Raw genomic sequence first — 12,802 nt, 5'->3', positions numbered from 1 at the left:
TCTTCACCCCAGCAGTCTGTCCATCTTTCCCCCCCCCAGACAACACTTCCTCTCTGTGCACATTCTACTTTCTGTCAGTCCTTTTAAAAACTCCTCTTCTGTTTTCAGTCTGGCTTTTTAGTCTTGTTGCTCACAACTTCCCATTCTTCCCACTTTGACACCATCCCCCAAGCTGTAGGAAAAACTGCCTCTGCCTGTCCAAGCCACCTCCTTACCAAGCCTTTCCGGTCAAAGGTCAGCTTTTAAGTTCCCATTAGTGAAACAACAGGCATTGAGCCAGCACCAAGAACCCCTCAGAGAATCTGCTGACTGTTCTTGTTGTTTTGGATACATATAGACAAAGATACGTATAGACTACTTAACAAGTTCATACTATTAACAGTAATTAGAGGTTATGTAGACAGGTCCCCAAAGTTATTATAGCCCTGATGCACGGAGGATATTGAGGTCTGAAATGTTGCATGCAAGCGTTTCTCTAGGGTATCTGATCTCCGGAACACTGGAGGAAGCTGAGGGGTCTTCACATGAGCTGTGTGGATCCCAGTATGCCACAGATGAGAGCTTTGTCCCCCAAAATGGTATGTTTTGAGGCTTAGGTTAAGCTTTAAAGAAGTTTGGTCTAATGCCACCAAATCCCTGATAGATGGTTATTTTTGCTCCCCCCCCCCCCCCCCTCCCCGTTAACAAATAACTTACTGAAAATATGTCATGTTATAGCAATAAGAGAACATGGATATTTAGACATCTTGCCCTGTATAAACAATACTATAGGCTGAGACAAATTAGTCTTGTCAAATCTTGGTTTTTATTGTTATAATATCTTACAAGATGAGCTTGCCTATATGGAGGTTATATTTAATAAATATGTCATCGTGCTAATGCGACGCTCTTCTGCCTCCAAACACTCCCAATTAGTTTGCATGCACACATGCCAATAAAATACATTAAATCTGTAAAGCTTTCTGTAAAAGCTGTTAGTAATACTCAACAAGAAGATGTAGGTTGGAAGAATGGTAAAGCAAAGACAGGACAATGTGAGAGGTGAATACAATTTGGTGTTTCAGTATTCCTGCTTTGAAGAGGAAATTAGAACAAAGAATAAAAATCGGAAATAATTAAGAAAGATTGTACTAGGTTAGAAAAAATACAGCTGACGCTTCAGTAATTTGAGAATATAGGCTCCCATATGCTAATAGAATAATTTTTTTCTGAGTAATCAAAAAATAGAGTTAACCTCATTCATGTCCATCTTGAGTATGAGGGTGAAAATGAACCCCAAAGCCAAAAGTTTAATTCATCTTCTGATTTATGGTTCCTGTTGTTCACATCTGCTAGAAACTTCTGGCTCATGTGAATACAGATATATTATGTCAAATTGTATCTGCAGATCAGGCATTTAAATGCTATCATTTCCTTCTCAAATTAGCTTCACCACAATTATTGTGCCAGTAATTTGTTGTGGCTTTAAAGTAGTTGCTCAGAAGGTAATGTTAAGATTTCTCTAAAAATCCCAATATCAGTGTTTACTGTTTTTTTACTAGCTAGTAATAGGCATAGAAGAGAGGACCCCAAGATCTGCTCAGAGATCCAGACTGAGGATAGGGTATTCTGTGAAAGCTTGAGCTTCCAAAATAGAATAACCTGGCTTAGGTCTTTGCAGGTTTGGGTTTGGCATTTAATGATTTAGCACTGCAAGCTGCCAGATCCCTGTTTTCCTTTGCCGTACTGAAGGGAAACAGAGTTGTTTCTGGATCTAAAGCTGTGCCGTGTTTTGAATTCACCTTCATTGTGGACTGAGTGCTTCTGGCTGGGGCAGGAGTGCAGCTGGGGTGGGCTGTTACCCAGGGGAGTGACAGGGCAGCATGCCTTGATTTCGTCTGAAGGTGGCACCACAAGGCCGTATTGAAAAGCACTACAGCAATCTAACACTGCTGTTTGTTTTCTCCATTACCTACGGCTGTGCGACACAGTCCCATCCGAGAGACTCAGGTGAAACGGGAATAATGTGTTCTGCCGCTCTTTCCTGTTCTTGTGTGCTGAATATGGAAAGCAATCCATTGTATGTGGAAGTGGCAGGCTTCAGCTCGATTTGAAGCAGCAATGAACTTGGCTTCTACGATCCAAGTGAAATATGAAGACAGGTGACTGATACTCTGAGAAACCTCTGAAGTTTCCATGACCTCCTTGTGCACAGAGTCATTGGCCAGCTGACCTCATCTGAACACAGCTGACATCATCTGAACACAGCTGACATCATCTGAACACTGTCATCTTCAGCTTCCACAGAAACTGCCCTCAGCCCATGAACATGGTTGTCAATGTAATTACAGTTGCACATGGAAATTTATGGGTTGGCTACTTCTAAAATAATGGGCTCATCCTTCAGCTGTAAGCCCAAAGTGACGGGAGCTGGTGAAGAATGTGAGTGCAAAGATACATTGGTGCTGTAATTGCACTCCTTTATCTTGCCCTATTGTGAACTTTTCCAAGAATAAATATGAATCCCATGAGCTACACTACTGTACTGGCAGCTGCTGATAACTAGTCTGGCATGCTGTATGCTAGCTATCTGCTTTATTCTTTCATCATGCTCTCTTCACAGTACTTGGGAGAAGGCAGCCACACTGTGTAACCTGGTATTAGTGAAGACTTACCTGGGTTAAGCTCTTTTTAGGATAGCTTTATCCTATAATGCTATAATGCTGAAGTATAAATTTGCCCTGATGTGGGATTGACTAACATCTCTTTTTGTCTTGCAGACCTCTATATAATGTTTTTAGGTGTTTTGTGCAGGGAAACATATTAATGCTCATTTATTAGTGCTGTATATTTAAAAAAGAAATATATAGAATATACATATATATATGATGGTAAAGGAAATCAGACTATAGACTGTAGCTTTCAAAAACAGTGATTTAGTTGATTTAATCTTGAAAAACCATGTAAATAGAGTGAAGGGATCTAAATACTTAGTTCAGCATGTCAAGAGAGGCACAGGAAAATGAAGCCACAAGAAAACTGGGACATGTTATAAAAGTACACTACTCATTGCAGTGTCTAGAACACAGATGGATTTGTGTGACACCTGTGTTTTATGATGTTAGCCTCATGATGTCACCAATTAACTACTCTGTTGGTGAAATAGTGATCATGGGATGTAATTGGCTTCACCTTTAAAAGTAGGGAATGGCTAAGGGGGTTGGTATTTTTAATACCGTATACTTGAACTAGAAGATTTGTTAATAGATTACTCAGGGACATTTGAGGCCACATGAGTGTTCCCCTTTCAAGCTCAAAGCAGTTTTTGCTGCTCAGGAGAACTTGCATATAATGAAAAGGGTTGCTTGCTCATTTATGACATGTTTGTTGAGTGAATATCCTCGAAGAGATGATATAGCAGTCCTGATTCAATTCTGCCTCTTCAGTTTCTTTGAATGAAGCGCCAGGAAGAAATCAAAGCTGGCTTTGGACACAGGTGTGAACCTGCATGGTTCACTTGCATGGCTCTACAAGCTGTGCGTCTGTCTGGGTCAGTGTGTGAGCTGCATGCTTGAGGAGGAATTTGTCTTCTCACGTCTTATGTTTCAGATAACCAAGTGGTGGATGCATGATCTTATGCTCTCAAGGTCCTTGTCTCCCAGCCAACTGAACTGGGGACCTGTCCAAAATGTACCATGATGCCCATCCCTTCCTGTAGTGGTAGCTGCAAATAGCAGTGCATCTGAACCCTGCCCCATGAAAGTACTTCCATGTCTCTTGTTCAAGTGTAGGTTTGGCAAGTAAAGCCACCTTTTAATATGCTCGTCTTCTCTCTGAGCTGTTACATACCTTTAAATGTGCTGTCTGTAGTGACATCCTTGCTTCTGAAAGCTGCTGTCATTAAAAAAATCTAACCAGACTGTGAAGCTTCTGTTGTGTGCACAGGTGCTATTAGAGGGAGACCTGGTGGGACACAGGCTGGCAGTGCTAGGTGGTGGTCAGTGGAGAGAGGTCCCTGACCAGTAAGAGTCCTCTGATCATGAGGTGCTGCAGTTTCCAGATGCAGTGTTCTTTAAATGAGCTGCAACTGCATGTTAACACTTTCCCAGTATTGCTCTCCCTCCGGAACCTGGTGATATTATGCAGCCATGAAAGCTGGGACAGACCAGCTTTCATGTATAGAGGCCACTGAAGGGCACGTAGCACATCTATTGTGGCTGTAAGGAAAGCTCAGCAGCTGAAAGAGGCTTGGGAGTAGAATAGGCAGTGACGTGTGAAGGGATGTCTCTAAGGCTAAAACCTTGCTGTGGCTTTGCATGAGCCTGGAGATGCGGTCTGTGCCAAGATGGTTTGAGAAGACTGGTCTGCAATGCAGTGTTAAACCTTTCACTGCTAAATATGTGCTAAATTTCTCTGAAGCCACAGAATATTTGTCTTAAAAGCTGCAGGATTACCACTCTTCAACTTAATATCATATACTCAAGAAGCATTCCACAGAAGAAAATCTCTTAGTAATGGATTACTTTTTAAGGGATCAGACTTTAGTTTCTTTTTTCTAAACACATATGAGGTTCAGAACATGGAAGATCTGAAGCTGCTTTTATATACGCAATAGTTTTGGTATGAAAGCCAAGGAACACACCTTGTATTTGCTGGGACAGAGGTAACTGAGCTGCCCCATGTGGATGAGGTGTGCAAGCTTCCTTGTGCTACAAAGGGGACCATGTTCAAGAGTGTTTGAAGTAAGCATCTATGCCTAAATATACAATATCTGCATAGCGAGTGAATCTCAGTTCCCAAAATGCAATTCTGGCTACTTTTCATGTCATTTTCATGGCTGTGTTTTTGCCTGGTTCACATTCACTTGTAGATAACCTTGTAGCTGGTTTTGCCTTGTAGCTATTCTTTTCCACAGAATTTTTTTTTGAAAATAAAAGTCTGAAAATACTTGTTGCCTGTGAAGAAGCTTCTTTCCTTTCTTCTTCTTCTTTTTTTTTAATCACATCGTCAAACTGACATGTTGATTGAAATGAATGGGCATGGATTCCCATCCAGCCTACCGTGCTAGAGACTGAATACTGTTATTAATGGCTTATATAAAATGTGTTTGATGATTTTATCTAGCTTCCTCGCTGTTGCTGTCACACGAAACCCACGCAGATCTGTTATCACCAGTTAGAGGAGAGGCTGAAGACAAATGAGGCAGGCATGTTTTCCAGCAGATGTTTCAGAATTTTTAAATCTGTCAGAAGACTCAACCCTCACTGTGTTTCTCTTTCAAAGCCAGCTGAATGGTTTTGTTCCTTTTAATCTTCTAAGTGCATTGTACCTACAGCAATGCCTACCCTGGGTACATCAGAGGCACCAGTTCTTCATGATGCTTCTTGCTGCCCCTCACTAGTGCCCCAGAAGAGCAAATTTCCTTTTTGAACCATGAGGGCAGGTACACTCAGCAGTACCTCCTTCTGGTTAAAAGTGTGCATTTAAGCCTGATTCTCACTTACTAAGGTCCGTTTGGATCACTCCGGCAGTGTAAACGTCTTTGAAGCAAGTATAGATGAGGGCCTTGGAGTCCAGAATTCAGCTTTTAGCTTTTCTGGAGCTTCATACTGACTGGGACTGGGGACAATGCCCGCTTTCAGTCATGAGCAGAGAAAGTCAGAGCAGATGCCCAGTAACGCATTCCAAAACAGGTACCATGCCTACATCTACTTGGATGCTGGCACACATGCCCATCTGTCAGGATGTCACTGGGTCCAGGCCAGTCGGGTCCTCTTTGTAGGTGCTGGTGCTGTGCCGCGTATGGTGTTTGGTACCTGAGTTCCATAACCTGGCAAGTGACCTCCTAGCGGCATGGTGACCTCCTCAGACAGACAGCACATATGTATCTGAACAATGTTTTTTCACTCTTGACCACACTTTTTGACCTCACATTCAGCAAAGGAGGAATGAAGGCTCAGGGACCATTTGCCAAATGCATGGGTTGTCTTGCAGTAGGCAGCTTGGAAGCTCTTACACTGTTACTACTTTTAAGGGACAGGGAGTGTATGCCAGCAAAGCTTCTAGGCACGGAAGGTCATGCCAAAGTCAGCCCATGGCAATAAAAAGAAAATGAGTTTAAAAAAAAAAAGAAAATCCTTCTGAACTCAAAGCATTAATTGAACACTTGCTTGCTGAGTCGATGAAGTGTTGCCTGACAATATAGGATGCTCTTTTGCACAAACAAAAGAACAGAAGAGATTTTCTGTGCCAGAAAATAAAGTGAAAAATAAAAGGAACTGAGCAAAATCCTATCACAGCTGAAAATACCAGATGCGATTGATTCACTGCAGGAACAAGTCATCATCCTTTAAAGCTATGCAAATACGTGTTTGCAGGCTTCTGTCAATTAAGCCACGAAAGCTCTGCTTGTGCGTTGATTTCAGCATTGTCTAGATGGACAAAGTCAATTAAAGCCATTCAATGTAACAGAAGTGTAGGTTGGCTTCTTCTGGGAGACCAAAGAGGATAATTTTCTGACACCACTTAGCTGATGGGGTGATGCCCATACTACATCGATCACTGGCATGCTCAAAGTTTTGGCTCAGGATTAAATTTTATTACAGCTGTGACACACAATCCCTCTCTAAGTTCCAGAAATCAGGTTTAGGTCTGCGTAAGGTCCTTAAATATAAAACCAATGTAAACAGCACAGGACTTAATGGAAACTCTATAGAAGTATAAATCCAGTGGATTTACTTCCTGAAGCAGTAGTGAGAGTTAGCTGTGCAGAAGCTATAATTGATCCAGCATGCTTAACTCTGTATTTTATAACACATTTTTTACAACAGTGTTTAAGCACTTTGTACGCTAACAAGATTTACACTGAAGACAGAAAAAGACAGATTTCACTGCCTCCTTTGAGGACCCATGCAATGTTGTTTGCATGATCTAATAGGTGGTTTCTACTGCATACACTCAAAAAGATAGTCTGCATCATGTTCTGAGGGTACATAGTGCAAGACCACTCTTGTTTCTCATGGGAGAAAGCTCCACAGCCAAAGGTGCTTTACACTGTGCTCTTTCAGCTCCTCCACCTTGTGCATGTTTGTATATGTTTCCTCTGCACAAGGGCTCAGAATATTTGTTAGTAGTAACAAAAAGGCCACTCCATCTGATATCGTAAAAGGAGATTTGGGGAGATTTGCCCACAGCTTGTCAACACCAAAATTAGATTAAAAGACTTGTAACAAGATTTAAGATCTTGTGCCTGGGCTTCCAGTTGTGATCTTCTAATAGGATAACTCAAATGATGCTTATGGTCCATACTGATGGGAGAAGGCTCTGGGTCTGAATATACAATTTGTAAATACTTAATTCCAGACACAAATCACTCAGAAGTCCAGAGGCAGGAGATCGAAGCTTTCTTTGTTGCAGACATTAGCAAAGATGATAGCACTCAATTATCCTCAGAGTAAAAACCAGACAATTAACTCCTCTTGCCTTTGCCAGCTTCATTTCTGGCCCATCATTTAAAAATTATTAGAGAAACCTCAGGGATTCATTAAAACTGATATATAGAGGTAATTTTTGCTATTACTGTCCGTAAGAGGTTGTTTACCTGGGCCACTCCAGCACAGCCAGGCAGCAGTGTTGTGATGGGCAGTCTAGAGGTGTCACCCTTAGGAGGGTTTAAAAGAGCCCTCCTCCTAAAGATGCTGTTTAGGCCCTGCTTTTGCTGTTTTACATTCCCCCTTTCTAATTAACTTTTAGTCAAGGCAGTTAATATCTTGTTGCTCTACAAATGGATTCCACGAAATACAAACTGTCACTGTATTTTCATATTGTCTTCTCTTCATAACTAACCAAAAGGAATTCTAGTAAACTGCTAAAACCAGCACATTTTCAGATTGTTTCTTAACCAGGAAAAAGGTTTCCTGTAACCTTTCTGAGTAACATACTTGCATGCCTACCATGAAATTCACTGGCATTAGGCAAACGTCTTACCTCTTAATATTCCCAATTTGCATTTCCACAAAATCAGAGTATTAGGATTGGAAGAGACCCTCCTAGCTGGGCTGATAACAAGATTATGCACTGATAGGCAGCCTTTATTCGGAAGGAAATTTTAATGCATCTTCAGTGTTTAATCTTGTTGGTAACAACTTTAGTCCTGTAATACAAAACAGATTTACTAGTGGCATGGCACTATTAATTTTTGTCACTAAAAATATTTCTATTCAATCAAATATTAATATTGCAAGTTAAATCATAACCTATGCAGCCACAATCCACTTACTAAAATTTGAAATGAAAGCTTACAGTACCTGCTGAGCCTTTCTGTTGGGCTTTGTTGTATTTTAAACAATAAATATTCATATGCTGATTACACCTTTACCTGGCTGGTTTTCTTTGCCATTTCCTGGGGAGAAAATCACACACACTTGACCAGAATTTTCCTAACTATTTTTTTCTGTTCATTGTTTTTCTCAGCTTGCACTGCTTTCCTTTTAGTAGTCCCCCTAACTCCAGCTCACCTGTGGTCAAAGAGAAGCTGGATAGCAGCGTTGTTTGTATCTTCCTGCTATAAGGGAGGGATTGAATTAACCCCTTGTTCTTAGATTCTGGTTTCAAAGTGGACAATTGTGTATAAATATGAGTATCTTGTGAATCTCACACTTACGGTTGAAAACTCCAGAATGACACAGGTCTTCCTGTCCCAACAGCAAAAACCATGTTTAAAGAAAGTGTGAGGGATTGCCAAAATGCAAATGGCTCTTAAATTACTTGCTGCAACACTGTGTTGGGTAATAAAACTGTACAAGTATAATTAATCTTAAATTATTTAAATAAGTCATAAAATTAGAATGTGATCTTTCATTCTTAGGTCGTATTATCTTAGCTATTATCAACCAAGTAAATGACTTATTTCCCTATCCACTTATATTTGATTGAATAATTATTCTAATCCCCTTCATTAGTCAGATGACGCATTGCAAACTGAACACATTACAAGTTTGTCTTTTGTGGCTGATGCATTTTACACGTAACACTTTGCCTAATAGTTTTTATCTGCATTTTCAGGAAAGATTCTTAACTGTAAATGCGTACAACAGGTTCTGCTATCTAAAAACCTTTCAAAATAAGCAAATCCTATAGCTCTTAACTGAGCTAAAATGAGAATTTTATTCAGAGGGCATCCGCTGGATGTCTTGATAGTTTTGCCTCAAACCTTTTCTAGGATTAAAAGGAAACCTGCCCCTTACCACACCACCCTATAATGAGCATATTTTCCTGTTTCAGGCTTTTTGTAGTATTTCCTGATTTGTAGACTCTTAATACATATTCTTCATATTTGTGAAAACACAGGAACCCCCACCTGTGCCTCAGCTCGTGATGAAAAAGTGCATTTCAGATTTTGAACCTTTTTGTTTTTTCCTTGGTAACATTTTTCTTCACAGTAACCATTGAACCAAGGGGCTGGAATAGGTGATCCTTAAAGGTCCCTTCCAACCCAAACTATTCTATGATTCTAGATTCTATGAAATTAATAAACATAGAGAGGCTGCCTACTGCTTGCTTTAAGTATTCATCACAGAAATCCTTTGGGCTTCAACTTGCAAATCCTTACAACATTCTAACCCAACATCATTGCTAGAAGTATCTCCTTATTTCATTCACAACAAACTGCATAGAATTCTAGCCTAATTTCACTGCTAAAGAGCAAGGTTGCAGCAGCAGTTCAGTCTTTAAAACCTCCATACTGCCAGGCCAAGTGGCGATAAATCATAGCTGGTAGGGGTAAGCTGAGGCAGCTTCTGGGGAGGCGTTCTCCAACTGATACTATTTCAATTAATTAACATTGGAAATTATCCACAGCATTCTTACTTTTAATAGCCCTAATTGGATACATGTAAGTCTCATGTATTAACAGCTCGGTGTTTTCATTTGTGGACATTTCAGACTTAAAACTACATAAGCTACTAATGTTACAATATCTGTAGCTTTCCAAGCATTCTCCCACAAAAAAGTGTCAAAATAAATACTGCTCTGGCTTCCCCACTTTAGCAGGTGTGCCCAAGTTGGTTTAAAACAGCTGCAATTAATTATCTCATTCTCCATGGACCAATGCCCTGTGCTTGCAGTCATTAGTTTCCTTGCTGTTGTTTTAATAATATGATTAATTTGATCCATCCTTCCAAAAGAGAAGGCTCATAGAAAACAGGTAATTTAAACTGGGCTTCCAGCAGTTTCAGACATCTGGCCACTATGTTTGGAATCAGGAATTGTCAGTGTCACCCCTAAAGGAAAGTTCCTCATATGCTCCTAAAAACACTTCCAAACTTTGTTCCAATGATGCTCTGGCTGGGATCAGAAACTGCTTTTAAAGGCACAGCGTGCCTTGTCTATTTATGAGCTGTATGGAACTCCCCATGTGGATGCACATAATTATACATCTCTTCTAACCAAAGTTTCATTTTTAAAACTGTTTGTTAAATACAGAAAACATAAATACATCATCATTCAAATAAACCCGCATTAGTATCTTAGTAAATGAAAACCCTTCAATAACATCACATATATTAAGAACAAAAGTGCTGCCACATCAATCTGTTATTAAAAGCAGATATCTTAAACAGAATGTCCTTGACACATCTGCTAGCTCTTGCTTTCTAAAAGGTTTATACACTTAGCAAATGTAAAGCTATTTTTTGACTGTACCTAATAACTAACTTCTTCATGTGCAAATAGAGAAAAAGCTTGAAATGAAATCTACCTCTTCATGAAATTCTACTAATTAAGAGAAAGTTGTTGAATTCCTGGGAATCAGTTTTCCTAGGCTTTGTGAAAGCATATACAGCACACATACCCCCACAAATAACTCAGCAATTGTCTTGGAGCAGATCAGGAAGTGTCAACTGGTAAAACAAAAGACTGTGATTTTCTAGCAGGTTATTTTCTGCTCTGCTGTATGAGGGACCTTTTTGACTGCCCAGGGGTCATGGTCTTCTGCTTTGGGGGCTGAGTGATACCTTGCTCTCATGTGTGCCTGCAAGAGGTATCACTGGGGGACAACATGGCCAACTTCAGGAGGCTGGTCACCCTAGGGCACTGTAAGTGATTTGAATAACCCAAGCAGATAATTGGGACAGAGAATGAGTCATTTACACCAAAGCTGAGGAAGAAGTGCTATGGCTTTTCACAGATGACTGTTTCAAAGTCTGGGTGTGGGCTGGACAGGCCCCAAGGGCAAGTTTTCCATTTTGGAAAGCTGTCTTCTGGTGGAAGTAGTGTTTTCTTAACCGCAGCACAGATAGAGCACCCTACCCACTAGAAGAACCCAGCACCATAATGCATCTGCCACACAGACATGACCTAGCATCTGCAGATCTTGCTGAAATGAGGCCACTGGCACTCCTCTGAAATGTGGGTGTTTTTGTATCAGGACCTTTTATAAAAGAAAGTAGCAAGTGGTGTCTCATCTTCTTCGGGGAGAAGAACATTGGTCCTTAGAATATGGGTTTTTTAACAGTTACAGTGTTTCTTGCAATTTTGGTTCTTTGAGCAACTGTATCTGTTCAACTGGCACTATGTAACTGCTCTACCATTTTTTTACCCTAGCTGAAGTTACGGGTCTGTAACAATTTGCTGCTGTGGATACATCATTTTTAATGAAGATTTTTTTCTGGTCCCTAATCCCTTCCATCTGACTTTTTTGTTGTTGCAAGTATTCTTGTTTCTCATGCAAAGAAACAAGAATCATCACAGTAGCTTGCAGGAAAAGTAATTTGCCTGAATAAAATCTACAGCTAACATAAATGGCAGCTACAGGCTGGGGGAGGAGATGGATACATTAGGAATGCCATAAATTGTATATTTCTTCTATCTTGACCCAGGATCTCCTGGGAGGTTTCAGTTATATCAGAGCATAAATTCTTGAGGGACTTGAGCCACAGTTTTCAGCTTTCTCTTATTCATGGTAATGAGAGTCAGGATCCTTTCCGGCACTGTTTTTGATTCACTGCACCAGCCTTGTGCAGAATTATATGCCTAAGCATCTGTTTTTCCAAGGCTTGCAGTTCTTGAAGATGAGTGGAGGAGGCTTGGGGCACATTACTGTCCCAAATGTCTTGACAACATATGAGGATAGACCTGGCTTTGTATTTTCCCACTTTGTAGCGATGTAACACAGGGCATAGAGCCAGCTGCAGGAGGAAATTCACTGTGTAAAGTCACAGAGGCATGAAGCAGCTACTTTTTTTCTTTTGCTAAGGGCCTGGGAAGTCAGAGATACTGAAGAGAAATGAGGCAAAGCCGTAAGATGGGCTCACAGACATGCCTCCTGAAGCAAAGTTTGTGCTGGAGTCTTGAGTCCACCCAAAGGCTCTCACCTTGAGCAGAGGGAGCCTGGGGATGCAGAGCACCCCCTGTGAGTGATTTTTACTCAGGGGCGGAGAGTGATGCCAAAATCCAGGGCAGGTGTTTGTTCAATGTGGCATGATGCTTTGCACAGAGGAGCTCTAGATGCATCTGGGGCCTCAGGGCACTATCGTAGCTGTCAAATAAAAAGTAAGACTCATTGTCCATATCCTGTTCGAGATAGTGACACAGCAGGAAGACTTTGCTGTGATGTGAAGAAGATAAAACCAATGTATCATAGGAGCCCAGGAGGACTCTCTGAGAGATACGAATGGTGTACTGACATCTGTGTCTAGCCATGTTCATCCTGGAGAGTGTGGAGCCAGCGTACCGCGTCTGCACTCAGGTTCACTAGTGTGCGCCCTGCATTTAGATTTGTGTTCAAGAAAAGAGGGTTTGACCTCTAGCTGCTCCAAAGGGATTT

This window comes from Pezoporus flaviventris, unplaced genomic scaffold (assembly GCF_033815535.1).
Source record: "Pezoporus flaviventris isolate CSIRO_AGI_PZ_B2104156 unplaced genomic scaffold, CSIRO_AGI_Pfla_v1 ptg000066l, whole genome shotgun sequence".
Lineage (NCBI taxonomy): Eukaryota > Metazoa > Chordata > Aves > Psittaciformes > Psittacidae > Pezoporus > Pezoporus flaviventris.
The sequence above is the reverse complement of the archived record's forward strand: the minus strand, read 5'-3'. Positions refer to the sequence as shown.